The sequence below is a fragment of the Urocitellus parryii genome, chromosome 1, assembly GCF_045843805.1.
Source record: "Urocitellus parryii isolate mUroPar1 chromosome 1, mUroPar1.hap1, whole genome shotgun sequence".
Lineage (NCBI taxonomy): Eukaryota > Metazoa > Chordata > Mammalia > Rodentia > Sciuridae > Urocitellus > Urocitellus parryii.
In genome coordinates this window covers 75198443-75213364 of record NC_135531.1, presented here as the reverse complement: position 1 = coordinate 75213364, position 14922 = coordinate 75198443, and positions in this window count along the sequence as shown.

Genomic DNA, 14922 nt, shown 5'->3' with positions numbered 1-14922 from the left:
TTGTGGTGCTAGTAAGCTGGGCTGAAATGTTTAATTTAGCAGGGGCTATAGCTGAGGATCTCAGCTACTTCAGAAAGACTACCGAGAAGAAATTATTAGATGTTCTTCCCAAACCTGTATACTTATCAATCTTTTAGCCATTACCCAGTACCTTGATGTGCTCCTTTTTTATTGGTCCAGGCCACATCATTGTATTAGCTTCCTTCAGACAATTCCCTAGTTTATGGCTATAAAGAAAAAAAACCAGAATCTTGAGACTTTTAAAACAAACAGCATAACTAATCATTGTGTTTTATTGGGATAAAAAACATGGAATGTATACAACTATATCTAGCTTTCTGCTATTTCTCAATAAAACACGACTCTCTTATTTCAGCAGAGCTGCTTGTATTTTTAATGAAGGCTTGGCAATGTTAAAGAATAGGAGTTTGAGAAATGCATTAAAAACATATAAAAAGCCAATGAAGAGAGTACAAAAAATTCCTCATCTTTCTGATTTTCTATATTCTTAAAATCAGCACTACCAAAAGTTCCCACTACGTTTTTACTTCCCTAAGCTGAAGAGAATTTTTTTTTGTCTACATGTTTACCAAAGAAAAATTTGATAAATATAGCTATATGAGTTTAGCTAAGGTCTCACTCCTTGAAGGTGGCCAGAGTTTGCCCAAGACATTCCCAGTCTTACACTAAACACTCCAAGTCTTCTGTCTTAGGAATTCTTCCTATTGAGCAAATAGGGACTGTTAGGCACTCTGTGTCCCTGAATCCTTAGGGTTTCTTAGGTTTATTAATGTTGCAGCTCATATCTCAGGAGTTGAAGGGTTCTTGGGCATGCCAAAGTTGCTACTTTTTTTTTCTGTACATGGACAAGCCTAGGATTTAAACTAGTAATACAGAAAAAAATGGAAAAATAAGCATGAATGTAATGATAATTATCTAAATGATAGCCAATAACATACACTACAAGGCACTAAAGAAAGCATGGTATTAAATTTGGAATTAGATCTCAAATGTGTTACACTTGTAGCCTTAAAATAAGGTCAGAAATTTTTGCTTTGCATACACATTTGCACATAGCAAAGTTCAACCCAGGTCATATTTGTCTGACAAAGACAAAACAAGATTTACAAAATAGTTCCATGGATTTGGATAATTTAGACTTATATTTAAAAGTTTTACTTGGTCTTTTAAACTTTACTTAGATCCATGAGTTATAACAAAGAATAATATAAATCATAGTCTCCTTGGAAAACATGTGAAATTATTTCAGAAAACTAACACCTCCTGCCTTGAGTTATTCTGGGGAGCAGCAATAAGCACGTACATTTTGTTGATGTTCCTATTGTACACTTCTGCAAGTGCTACGTGATGATAAGGCACAAGATGAGACTGGATCTCTTTTCTTTAATAGTATGAAGATAAACTCTCAGGTCTTTGCCATTGGAGACCAAGTTACAAAGAAAGATTTCAAAATTTCAGGAATTAGTTTGTTACACATTTTTCTCTATGTCCCAAAACTAATATAATTATGCTTTGGCTTTAGGAAACCAAAAAAAATTTGGAGGCATAGTTAAAAATATCCCATAGAACTTGAATATTTCATATATAAGTAACCAAAGAGATGTTCTGTAATTTAAAGTGCATAACAAACTTCTGCATGTTGATTTATATTTAATTATAGCAAGACATCTCAAGGTTAAGGTATTTATGAAAATTGTCTCATTAGTATTCAACCCCTTTAGTTTTCAGAGCTTTCTAGTGAGATCTAAAATGTTTAATCCACTTGATCATAAAAACAAACCATTAGGAATCAAGAAATAGCCTCCATATTATTTGTAGTTTCTAGCTTCAGATGGGACTTGGGAGCCTAGAGGTCTGAAAAAAAATGTAAAAACTAATTAAAAGTTTTTACCAAAGTTATTTGAACATCAACTTAACATCAGTTTGGCTCTCTGCTGAGGGCTCAGAGTGTTAAATAGGAGAACAGAAAGGATCCTGACCTCTTTCTTAAAATTTTGTTTTTATATGTTCATTTCTCATTCATTTGCACTTGATTTTTTTTTGAAGCTCTAAATCAAATTCTTCTTTGAGATGGAAAATAAGTGACAGAGATAAATCCAAAGCTAGTGACACTTGCACACAATATGCCAGCCTCAGATGGAGTTATCAGCATTTCTTCCACACTGCCTTGTGCTGAAATTCTTCTCACCCATTCCGTCCCTGAAATACGCCTGTTGAAGAGCCGCAATAATAACTACTCAGCCAATTAAGGTGTTCTACCTGGGGCCAGCCAGAGCTTAGTTTGGGGACAAGGTCACTTGCTGGGATGGAGTTGTAGTTCCCCAATTACTAGTAGTTCCACTACCTCTTCTAACTTGTCAAATAATGAGGAGACTTTGAAGGCTAAATCCAGCAGTAGCTCCTAGCGGGGTTAATGCAGAGTGAATGACAATGATACCTCAGGAGTGAGAGTCTGACAATGTCTGTCAAGCTCTGTTCACAAGGATGACGAAGTTCATTGCTACTCGATACTACTTGGGAAAGGTATTGGTCTTGATCTTATCAGTGAAAAAGGACCATATTGCTCACTTTGACGGAAGTTCATTAACTCCCTCATGCCATCCATGTAAAGTGGAAGGGAACTTAGTGTCCTAATGACCGAAGTTGAATGTACTACACCAGGGAAGCTCATCCACAAAGCCATGTCACCTTCCTTCTGTTTCTCATGTCTTGTCTTTCTAGTCAATGGCTTTTTTTTTTTTAAAGCTTCTAAATTCTTAATTTAGTGAATTCTGAATAACAGGGATTATACAACAATTATTTTTAGTTGTCATTAGCAACACAACTGAGAGAATAAGAATAACAAAATTATGTTCCCAAATGAAAAACAGAAAGGTTTTAAACCAATGATAACAATTTTCACTGCTGACTTCATTGGTAAATCATTTAACTGAACATTGAAAACAACAATAACTCAGCAAAAAGCCCTATAAAATTATTCTGTGATTAGCCATTCGACATTTATAGGAGATTGACTAGATGGCCTGAAAAGTAGTATCTCCCAAGCCTAAACTGTATTTCTAAAACTTGAGCTCAAAGCTGAATATGTAATGTAGCAAAGGACTTTAAGAGATTAAATTCTTTTGCATGTGTTTTCTTTCACTCATGTTTATTTATTGAAATAGTGAAGGATACTGGTGTCCTTTGATTATGCTTGGATCCTCTGTGTAGAAGATGGGGAGAGCAAACTGTCTTTTTGGCTCCTGGGGATGTTCTGACTCACTCCCCAAATTCTGCTGAAGTTTGCTTTGGATAAATGGACAAAGCCTCTCTGGGTGATGACAAATATATAAACAAGTTTTTAAAGAGATGCAAATGTTACTTCTTACCTCATAACTAGTCAACTGGTTCAGATCCGAATATCAGATTTTTTTTCCTGCTGAGAAAATAGTTCTGCATGCCCAAGATTATTTTACAAAACTGAAAAATAAATAGTATTTGAATAAAAAATGAGCCAGCATATTTTATCTTATGGAACAGATACCTTTTCTCAAAATTTGATGCTTAACCTCCAAAATATTAATTTTCTACTTGGTTTTGACATATGCAATGAACTCAATAAGAGCCAGGCACATTTTCTCATATTTTTTAAACATTTATATCCTAACACGAGGGCCTGTAATGACTGCGCAAGTTTCAAGTTTCCTGTGGGAAATTAGATGATACAAAATAGCTATTTGCCCCAAACAATTTATCCTTAACTTTGATAAATGAAAGAAAGTGCAGGTGGGTAACATATTTACACATTTTAAAGTGGCTCTTTTAATACACTTAAGATTTTATCAGCTATGTGGCATGTGATCTGGACTATCAGGGCATGTTTATCATGTTGTTTCCTACCTTGTATTTTGCTGTTAGTGGCCAAAACTATGTCAAAGAGGGCAGAAGGGAGGCTGACATTTGATTCATAACTGCTTTGGAGGCTTTTTTCTATATGGAGTTCTCTCTCCTTTGTTTATTCAGAAATGTATATTCCTTTGCTGACAAACCTCATTTTCCTCTCTAATCAATTCCATCTCATATTACTAGAAAGTACTGGACATAATATAAGCAAAAATACTTTCCCTTTAGAGAAAGCTCTAAGGCTTGTTCATAATGAGGAGGTACTCAACTCTCAGTGGAGGTTTTCTTTCTTTTCTTCTGAGTTTCTAGGACTTTGTTGAGGACCCAGTTTAATCTCCTGTATCTCTATAAAGCAATTCTTGGTTCCTGGGACCATGTGTGGGCAGTGTGGTCCAGTGGCCCTCACTATTGCTGCCCTCTGCTCACCTCACAGGTTCTCCATTCCCTTCTGCACACCCTTACTTCTCTCTGCCATCTCCTTTCACAGTTTTCTGCTCTTCCCCTCAGGGCCCCAAATGTCAGCTAGCTAATCTGACAAAGTAATCTGTGCTAATCTGCTCGTAGTGGCCTCTTTCATGGAACATAGACATGTACTTTAATTACCGTGAGTGATGACCTGTTCTAAACATCCTACTCACCTTTGGTTTAAGAGTTTGTGATGCTCCTGGGAAGCAATAGGGAACACAGGCTTGGATCAGTGGGCCTTTCAAGTCCTTTCCCATTATACTACTCTCTGGCCTATCAGCTCACGACAAGATCACCTGCTTCAGAGACTCTGAGACCCATGTCTGGTGACAATCATTCTACAGATTCCTAGCCTTTACAAATCTGGGGATATCCTAGGTCCATAGAATCAACTCTGGCCAGGTTGGGCTGGGTGGTAGGAGGTGGATAAGGGTCTTAATTGCCCTTGTTTGCCATAGAATTCTCTCTTAAAACAATTTCTAGCCCTGTTGCATCCAAAATTATAGAAGTAAGTCTCAAATAATTAGAATAATAATTTAAAAAGTCCTTTCAGCAGGTTCTGTATAAGAAGGCATGATTTGGACTGATTCTAAAAGTAAATTCTCACATTTATTATGTCAGCTACAGTGTGAACATCATTACAAACATCTCATTGAGTTCTCAAAACAGCTCTTAAAAAGTGGATATTATTATTCTTCACATTTTACAGATGAGAAACTGAAGACTCAGTGATGTTATATAAGGTGCTCAAATTTGCACAGTAACAAAAGTAGAACCAGAATCTGCATCCTTGTGGGTTAATCTCAATATCAGTACCCTTTTCACTATACTGTGCGTATACTCTAGTCATCTTGTAACACTTCTGAATTGTGGTCAGGCTTTATCACCCTGTTCAGTGAACAGGGCAAATTTTCATATGAGCTCAGAACTTGGATGACCCCTGACTTTTCTTGTTGCTCTTCTTAGATATGAAACAACTTCTCTTGAAGGCATTAGGGTACCAACCAGCTTTTCTGGTGGGTTAGATCATTTAATCAGGTTATTTTGTGCAGATAACATCAAAAGATGGAAAGAAAGAATATGTGATTCTGTGTTCAATAAAGAATTAGAATAAAAGGTTTCTAGTGAATTTCCTCTAGCACAGAAACTGTTGTGTCAGTTTAATCTGTCTTGTAAATTGTCAAAGCTTGTTTCTTCTACATTACCACGTTTTTGAGAACCTAGATAAAAGAAAAATTCATATTTAATTTGCGGCTATGGTTAGTGACATATGTTTAGGAATTTGGGGCATTCAAAGATGTTTTGCATAATCATTTCATGAATTTAGTCATTCATTATATACTGTTTTATTTGTATGTCTTTGAATTTACATAACAGTACTTTTTTTAACCTCTAGCTAACTTTGTTATCATATCATCATAAACAAAAAATGTAATGGTTAAAAATGTCTGCATGGAAAGGAGAAAAATGAAGAAATCATTTATTTTAAATGAGCCTAGAAGAAACCAGATCTTATATCTCAAGATAATTTATTCAATTTAATATTCATTGATATAGTTTTCTATTTAACAGAGGTATAGGGAGGACAAAATTCACTGTCTTTGAGGGTGCATCTTCTGTTTTTTCTACTAATTTGTCTGTAGACTAATTCTGATGGAAAAATCTGTTTGGATTTGAATTTAGTCAAGAATATGGCAGCAGAGAGGAGAGAAAGTGAGGAGAGCAAGGATGGAGAGGAGTGGGGGGTGGGGCGGGGGGTGGGGAGAGGGCGGGCGGGGGTGGGGGGGGGGACCCTGTGCGTTCTTCTGGCTTTTTTCAGAGGTTTGTTAATTGGGTCTGTTATTACTATTATTGAGTTCTGTTTAAAATCAGGCCTTTTTCTTGATATGTAAGACATCCCTTTTTGTAAACAAAACATTGGATTTTTATCCAAAAGGAAATGTGTTATAATCAGTGGACATTTTTTCTTACTATTTCTATTTGAGGATTCCCACTAGGTCTCTGACATGGAATACAAAGGGGTTTGCCTCCAGCATGAATAATTTTATAAATTGAAAGAGTTGACTGTTTAAAATTCTAAAATTTAATAAGCATAAAATATTTTTGTGACATCCTAATCCACATAAGGGGTCCAGAAACATTGTAGTCAAACAAGTGAGAGAGGGAAACATGTGACATGTGCATTTAAAAAGTGGATAAAATTTTGAGTTATGTTTTTTCTTTTGGATACATATATTTTTTCTCTACAAAATGTATGTTCCCTTAGAGGCAGGATTATACTATCTCTTGTATCTTAGGAATTATGTGACATGAGAAATATATTAATTCTTTCTTGCCTAAATGAGCAATATCCAATAAGAGCATGTGACAGATTTTTAATAACTGGACAAATTCCAGTAAAAAGTTCTTACCCACAGAGCTTACCTGCTTGAATAACTATCAAAGATATCAGAAATCTTTGAATATTCATGTTGAAAATCAACAGTCTTTTTCTCCTTTGAAGTACAATACCAATATTTACATGACAATTCTTCAACAAGGCAAAATAATGATGTGCTATTTAAGAAATGAAGTGGGTTAAAATCCAAGGGAACCTCAGCCATGCATATAAAAGATTAAAATATTTATATTAACTTAACTGTGCTTAAGTGCCTTTTAAAAGATCTTTATAGAATTTATGGGTTTATTTTGTTTTTTGTTGTTGGAAAAAAACACACTGCACTTTTATTAGACTGTGATTATTGGCTGAACTATTGTTCCTCACTGCAGATTCTGTAAAATTTGTACTGTTCTAATTTCCTATCTTAAAAAATAAAATGGAACACTCTGTCTCTGTCTGTCTGTCTGTCTCTCTCTCTCTCCTGATATTAACAATAGCAAATGACCCTATTGCTGAAGGTGAGGTATATTCTTTAAAAAAAAAAATAATGTGAGACCTCTGACAATAAGAAACTTTTGTATTTGCTTTGGTTGTGATCCAAGCTTAGGCTGTAAATGTCAAATTTAATCCATAGTTACTTTAACAAATCTCTCATGAATTTAACATCTTTATTTTCCTAGTGACTTGGTCATTTCAATCACAGAGAGAAAATATCATAACCCAGGAGGATGTAAAGACACATACAATATATAGCTTTTATGTATGTTGCAAACATGCTTTAATAAATATATTACGAACAATGATAGAAGATCATTGATAAGATCATAAGGCTTGGTTCATCAGACTGGTGCAAACTTTCTGAATGAGCCACAGGAAAAAACCTTCAATAATCTTCAAATGAGTGCTCTTTTAGTAACACGATTTTGAAACTACCTATATTATAAACAAAAAGTTGTCAGATAAATCTCATTATGTATAAAGATCATACATAGCTCTTATATTTACATGAAAGTATACTCATTAATATGGAAAGATGTTCATGACAAAATATTAAGTGAAAAATAGCTAGCTAACAAAACAAAGGGTTAATAATGGGTATCTCATTGTAATGGGACTAAGAGAAATTTGTTTTTTCTATAATGAATGTGCACCCATTTTATACTAATAAAAATTATCCTTTTACTTGTAAATTTGAACAAAACCTAAAATTCAGGAGGATAGTTTGAACTTGAACTCAAGTTTTTGCTGTTTAAAAACATTTTTTATACTTAAAAAATGACAAATTTCTAATAAAATGATAAAGGATAAAGGATATCTGTTATTTTTCTGTTGTGAAATCTTTTCTTTGTCTTAAAACACCTAGATATATGTAAAACGAAGGCTCTATAGGAATATTTGATGTTTCTTTTGTCTAGGGGGAGTAGAATAACTCGCAGTAAATGTTTAGCAAGTGATGTGTGAATTATATTAACGAGGGCCTCTGGAAGGAAAGTTTTACTTGTAGCATTTGTTGGACAGTGTAAATATTCTCACCATGGAAAACTTCAAGCTACCAAGATGATATTCTGAGAGGGGAAGAGATCCATGTACCTGCTCCTGAGTAGTGGTACTGGCTAGCTCCAGCACCTGTTTGGGATAGACAGATTCAACGTGGAAAAAGCTGTGTGGGGCTAAAATGTAATAAATTAGGCTCAAAGTCACTTCAGATTTAAGATAAGTTCAGGATGTTTTAGGAAATGGAACTCTACCTAAGGCAAAAGAAAAAGAGGAAGTGTAAAGAATAGTGATGTAGTTAAACATAATACATGAGATAGGACTCAGGAGTTCTTGAGAATGAAAATGAGCACACTTTATTTTTCAGAAGAATCCAGTGCAGCAATTGGTAAGCAAAGTCATTTCCAAGTCTCTTCCTAAGACTGAGGCTTAGGAATCTGCATTTTAGAATGACTCTGAGAGAACTCCTTTCACCAGCCAAATTTGGATCAGTATGTAAACATTGTGATCCTATATGATGTTCTGGAATGCTTAATGCTTGGAGATATAATTAGAGTGAATATATAATTTATCCTCCAAATTAGGATACTGTTAGGCATGAAAAAGAGTGTTTAGGACTATAGGTATAATCCAGGGCTATTCTGGGAAAACTAAGTAAATGTTGATCCTGCTTATAAGTATCCTCAGGGGATTGCAATTATGTTGGAATAATAGCTGTAAAACCATAGGGTGAGTGAATGTACAGATACAAAGTGTCTCATTCTGAATATTCCAAAACAAACAAATTCTCTGCTCTTGCCTTAAGCCTGATGAAGATCACTGGATTTCTGGAGTGTGGGAACTCTTCACTTAGCACTACCCCATTCCCATAATGGGTGCAAGTTCAAGTTGGTGGACCACTGGATGAAAATTAAGATCTGTTCATACTTCTGTTTGTATTCAGGTGTGCCTTGTTCTGTCCAGTACCTCTCATTAATGAGTGTTCTGGCCAAACTTGCTTATGGAGACTTTCTGACATGGAACAGAAGGCCACTGAGGAAAAAAAAGTTATTTTCTCTGTTTTTGGTATGAGGAATTTTGTTTTTCAGCATTACCATTGATCTTACATGGTTACTCTATAATAACCCTTTAATTTACTCCTATCAGAAAGCCAGGAGGAATTGGGACCTATGTCAAGTAAACTTTAATGTCTGTAAAGAAGGATCAGTACAACAGTGCCAAGGGCATTGGGGCATTGCAATTGAGAGGTGACATGGACTGCTGAGATGGCAGGAGAAGATTACCTTGGGAAGTGTGAAACTCAAGATTCAGTCGGCCTGTGCCAAGGTCCAGGTATTTTGTAAAACAACTGTGGTCGAAATTTCTATTAGACAGTGATGATGATTTGAATCAGATAATTTCCCCATATAGGCTGACCAAATGCAGCATGTGAATGGTTATCACAGCAACTCTGCCTGGAGACTGTGTGTTCATTAACAGTGAGGTTGGGACAGAGTTATTCCAAGGGGCTCAAATACATATATACTAAAGTCCTTTTTATACATATAACAACACTAAATCATATATTATCCTTAAGCTATGTGGATACTATATTGTGATTAATACAGTAGTGTTTAGATAGAAAAAAGAATTACTGAATTTATATACATGTATTTACTTTTATAAATACCTGCATAGTGAGGGTAGACAAATCTCTTATAGGTTAAAATGTATCTTCTAATGCATGGTGTTTAGGGTTTTTGGCACAAAAGTATATGTGGAAAACCTAAATGATCTTGTCTAGCCCCTGGGCATACAATTGGTCTAGTAAGCTTGGGTTTTAGGATTCTTGGGAAAGAGAGAGAAAGACTAAGTGTAAAACATGAATAAGACATGAGAATGACAGGTAATGGGAGAGGTAATGGAGACAATGATTTTATGAGCTCAATGAAATGGAAATGATGGACTGGTCCTGGAGAGGACCCTGGAGATAATATCCTGCGCCTTAGAAATTCAAGAGAGAATTGGTCAGGGCGGGCATCAAAAGGTTAACCTTTGGGGGAAATTTACATTTCATAATCCTTTGGGCTATAGAATTATGCATTTTCCTTGGTGTGTATTTTCCTATAAATATCAGTGACATTGTTGTAAGTCTTTATAATAAATATACTTATTCAGTCTACCTTCTTTAATAAGAGTGATTATTCCTCTTGACCTCTTTGTATAAAAAGCCCACAGCCGCTGAAAACAAACAAAAACAATAACAAAAACAGAAAAGAACCCCTGTCCCTGACAGAGAAAGTCAAACTCATAAAATTCATTTGTCTTTTCTCCTTCTGGTAGGTTATTTAACCAAAACCCTTTGTCTACCTATAATTCAGGTGAATACCTGGGTGTATTTAGTAGCCTTTCCTACCTTTTAATATTTTTTTTCAGAGTGTCCCCAGTTTTTGCACATTTTTTTCCTAAGAAAGTTATACTTCTGTCCTTGCAAAAAGGATACTATTTTCTCATCTCTTCTCTTATGGGTTTATGTAACTTGACATTTGCTGTGCCTCCTCTCTCACTCCTCGCTGTTTGAAAGTGCTTGCCCAGGGTCTCCTTGGGGACCTGGTTTCCAGACTGAGGGCTGGTGCTGCTTTCAGGGTGAAACCTCCCAACCTCTTCAAAGAACAGACAGGTTTGACCCCAGAGCCCTTATTTATAACAGTTAGTCACAAGGTGGCCGTCTTACATGACCTATGGAATGTGCCTGGCACTATTCTCAGACTCCATAGACCATGCTCAAGGGCAAATGACACATATCCTGATTATGAATGAATTCCTGCAGCAACTTTATTAAATATTAAGACCCACAATAGATCCATTGAAGGGTTATGTTACCCCCCCAAAAAAAATCTTTTAGCCATATTTTTTTTCTATTCTTAAAATCCACAGCATTTTAAATTATTGAAGAGCTGAAATATTTCTTTAAAATTCTTCTTTTGTTGGTTTTTAACTATTTGAGATACTAGAGGAGATAAATACTGAATCCTAAAAATGACAGATCAGTATATTTTGGAGGTGAATAGCTGCATAATTTTTTTTTTAACCTTTCAAGTCTGAGTTTGGTATCTCTGTTAATGAAGACAGTTTTGAATCATGCAGTAAGGCTGAACAAAGAACAATAAATACAAATGCTATATCTTCAAGACGCTTGGGTATCTGAATCATAGGTATATTACTAATTTAATTATCTATTAACTCAGTATGTTAGATAAAAAACATTAATTATTTTTAATTTTCATAGCCCTATAACAACGAATGATAAAAAAATCAACATCCAAACCAAACTCATCTGTTTGTTATCTTATTTATGCAGTGTCAGTAGGTGTTTTAAATCTATTTCTCTAGTAGTTTGAAAGGTTAGTATTGAGAATGTTAGTGTGTTATATGTATATGTGATAATTACGTAGGATTTGCTGTATTTTCCATCAAGAAGTTTTGTGGATTTTGCCAATTCATCTTGAATATGCTCTCAAAAGATTAGTATCCAGTATTTGAAGAATTTGATTAATAATTTTCCCTCTCATTTGAGTAAGCATATTACAAAATCTCAGTCCAAATAGGAAGAATCACATAATTTGGAGTCACTACATTTTCTTTTACAGTCACTCACAAACTTTAACATAGTGAATTCAATCAGAGGATTCATGTACCAGAATGTATTCAGTGGATCTAGGAGTTCTATGAGCTTGTTACTCTATCAGTTACAATTACTACAAGTTCAGAGCCTTAGCAGTAACTTGATACCTTTCCCTGCTATGTACTTAATTTACTTGAAGTAATCTGCTCATGAAGACAGATGAATTATCTTTCCTGTCTTCTCCTTGTTTCCCCTTCCTTTGCTTCTTCCTATGGGCAAGTAAAAGCTATAAAAGTAAATGATTTAATCATTTTAGTATTTATGAGTTCTAATTGCTAATTTCATCCATTCCACCATTTACTACTTTTACACTAAGTTTACCAAGTAATCATGTACTCAGATAGCTTTATCTTATTGTAAACAACATTATTATATTATCTGCACAGGAAAAAAAAGTATATAGATGAAAAACTGTGTCTTCTGAGAATCCATGGAAACTACTGAGAGGAGATAAGTTATATTAGAAGTAAAAGATATTTAGAAACAGGAGATATATCACAAAATATATCCCAAATGTCAAAAGACAAAATATAAACTAGGCAAACTCAATGAAGAACTGCTACCTTTCAGAACATGAAAGTTCACTTCCAAAAGGAAAATAGAAACAGGCAGACAATCTACAAGATTCTGAATGCTCCACTATTTCATTTCAGCTATTATAAATCTGATATTTATTTTTTTCTCCCATTTTCCTCTATTATAGGGCTATGGACATAATGTGTTCTGGATCAAAATTTGCTTTCTATAAAGGCAACATAACTTTATTTAAGGAATTTATTAAATAATATTACATGATTTGAGAGCAATAAAAATTCATTACAATGTGATGATTCCAATCATTATTTGTTGCTGTCGGTTTTAGTCAGTTCAGTTTGTCGTAAGAAATTGGCATGGCATGTTAAGAATCAAATCCAAATGACTTGTCAACCTTTCTTTCCCCTCTCTTCCCTGATACTGCCCCTCTTCTCCGTCACTGGAACTTCTTTCCAAAGGGTGATTATATTTCTGGTGGAATATAACCAGACCACTTTCATGCTCCTTTATCTGAAGTATAAACTATAATACTACAGAAGCCTATGTGCCTTCTCTAGATGAATGATGCCAGTAATATTTGTGCCACTATAGTTAGAGGTCTCTTAACATTTCCATTCTAAACACCTATTTTCAAAGGTTTATAACTCAGCTATAAAAATGTGCTCCGGGCAGAAACTTAGCATACGGGATCCTAGCCCAGGAGCAATCTTTTACTCTTTTATATATTAATCTTGAAAAAAATGGTGTGATTGTATTTTAAAGAACTGGAGTGTTCAGGGTAATAGAAGCTAAGGACATGGGGTATGAGGAAAGATCATAGTGCTAACAAGTGCCTCAATCCATAATAGGTTTATCTGAAATTCAGTTTCACAACATCTCATTCCTGCTTTTCATTCTTTCTTTCAATTCTCTTTGCTCAGAAATAAATCTATTTTTATTACTTTTATTATTTGTTTCAATAGCCTCATTTGCAGAACTTATTTAGAAGCTATGCCACCTTGATCTATGGTCATATCCACAGGTGGCCTACAGGTATGACTTGGCCACTCCAGGGAAACATCAGGTTGGGAAGGACAGGGTGCCATGGTTCTTTGTGAGTTGTTGTTGCCATGATTGTTGATGCTATTTAAACATGAAGTGGATGAGAAGATTATTCATTGATTTGTGTTGACAATAATTATGGGTGAATCAACAACTTAATAATTCAAGTAATTATGCCTTATTTTCAAAACTGCTTCCCCAAACATCAATTTGGATATCCATATTTTATTCTGAATATTCATTTTTTGCCTCTGATCAAAACTATTAAATATATGGGTTATTCCTCTGTGGATAGAATACATTAACAACAAATGAATTGATTTGATGATTAAGTGTTTTCATAAATATCTGATAATTTGATTATTTTAGCTTGGTTTTCATTTCCCACTATAATGTTGGGTTTTCAAATGTAGATGAATTTAGATTTTTGTTTTGTTTTGTTTTGTCTGTAACAGAAATATGACTCTTGGTTAAGATTCTCTAATTAGGAGTTTAAATTAATTTTATTTTTTGGTGTGTTTTATGTAGTTCCAAACCTTATTTTCTAAGAGCATGAATATTTGCGAATGTTTTTATTATCTATAATGATTATTATGATATCCATTATTTGAAAAAAAAGGGATCTACCTTGAATTTAGATATTTGAGGTGGTATTGAGGCATTATCAAGATATATCAAGGCATGTTTTTTTACATTTTGAATGTTAATTCTTTTGTGAGTAATAAAATGTCAAAGATAGAAAAACAAATGAAAGTTACCAGTTTCTCTAAAAGTGCTACTTGGAAGAATAAACACACTCTTCTATATCATAACAGGAATAGATAAGATAAAAAATTTTTCCCATGAAATTTGCTACAGATCTCCATCTACAATCTGAAATGAGATATAGGCATTAGGAAACTCATTAGCTGTCAGGATTGGTTAATAGGGGTGCTTTTTATAGTACTTGCTTTTTATTATATAGAACAGCATACTTTCCAAGTCTCCAAGACTACATTGTCCTTCTGTAACCATTACCCTCTCCAATGGCACCCTTTTCAGTTTGTCTTCTCTGATCATGGGAATTGGCAGGGTGGGAAGATGAAAAGTGACAGGCTTGGTGGGGCCAGGAAGGCATAAGTGAGTTAGAGAGAATGAAGGAGAATGTGTGAGCGCATATGTATCCTTCAGGATTCTCAGTTATTCTTTACCATCTGTCCATAGTGTGAATTCTTTAATAACTACTTCAGAATGTGTAACATTTACTTGGAAATTCACAGATGTATTAAATTACAAATATACTTTAAGTCAAATATAATCAAATTTACTTTCATATTCAATGTATTATATATATGTATATATGTAAATAAATACATGTATGTATACACACATACACTCATTCATTCATCAAACATTCATTGAGTGTCTAGTCTATATCCAGATCTGCAATGAAGCCAAGAAG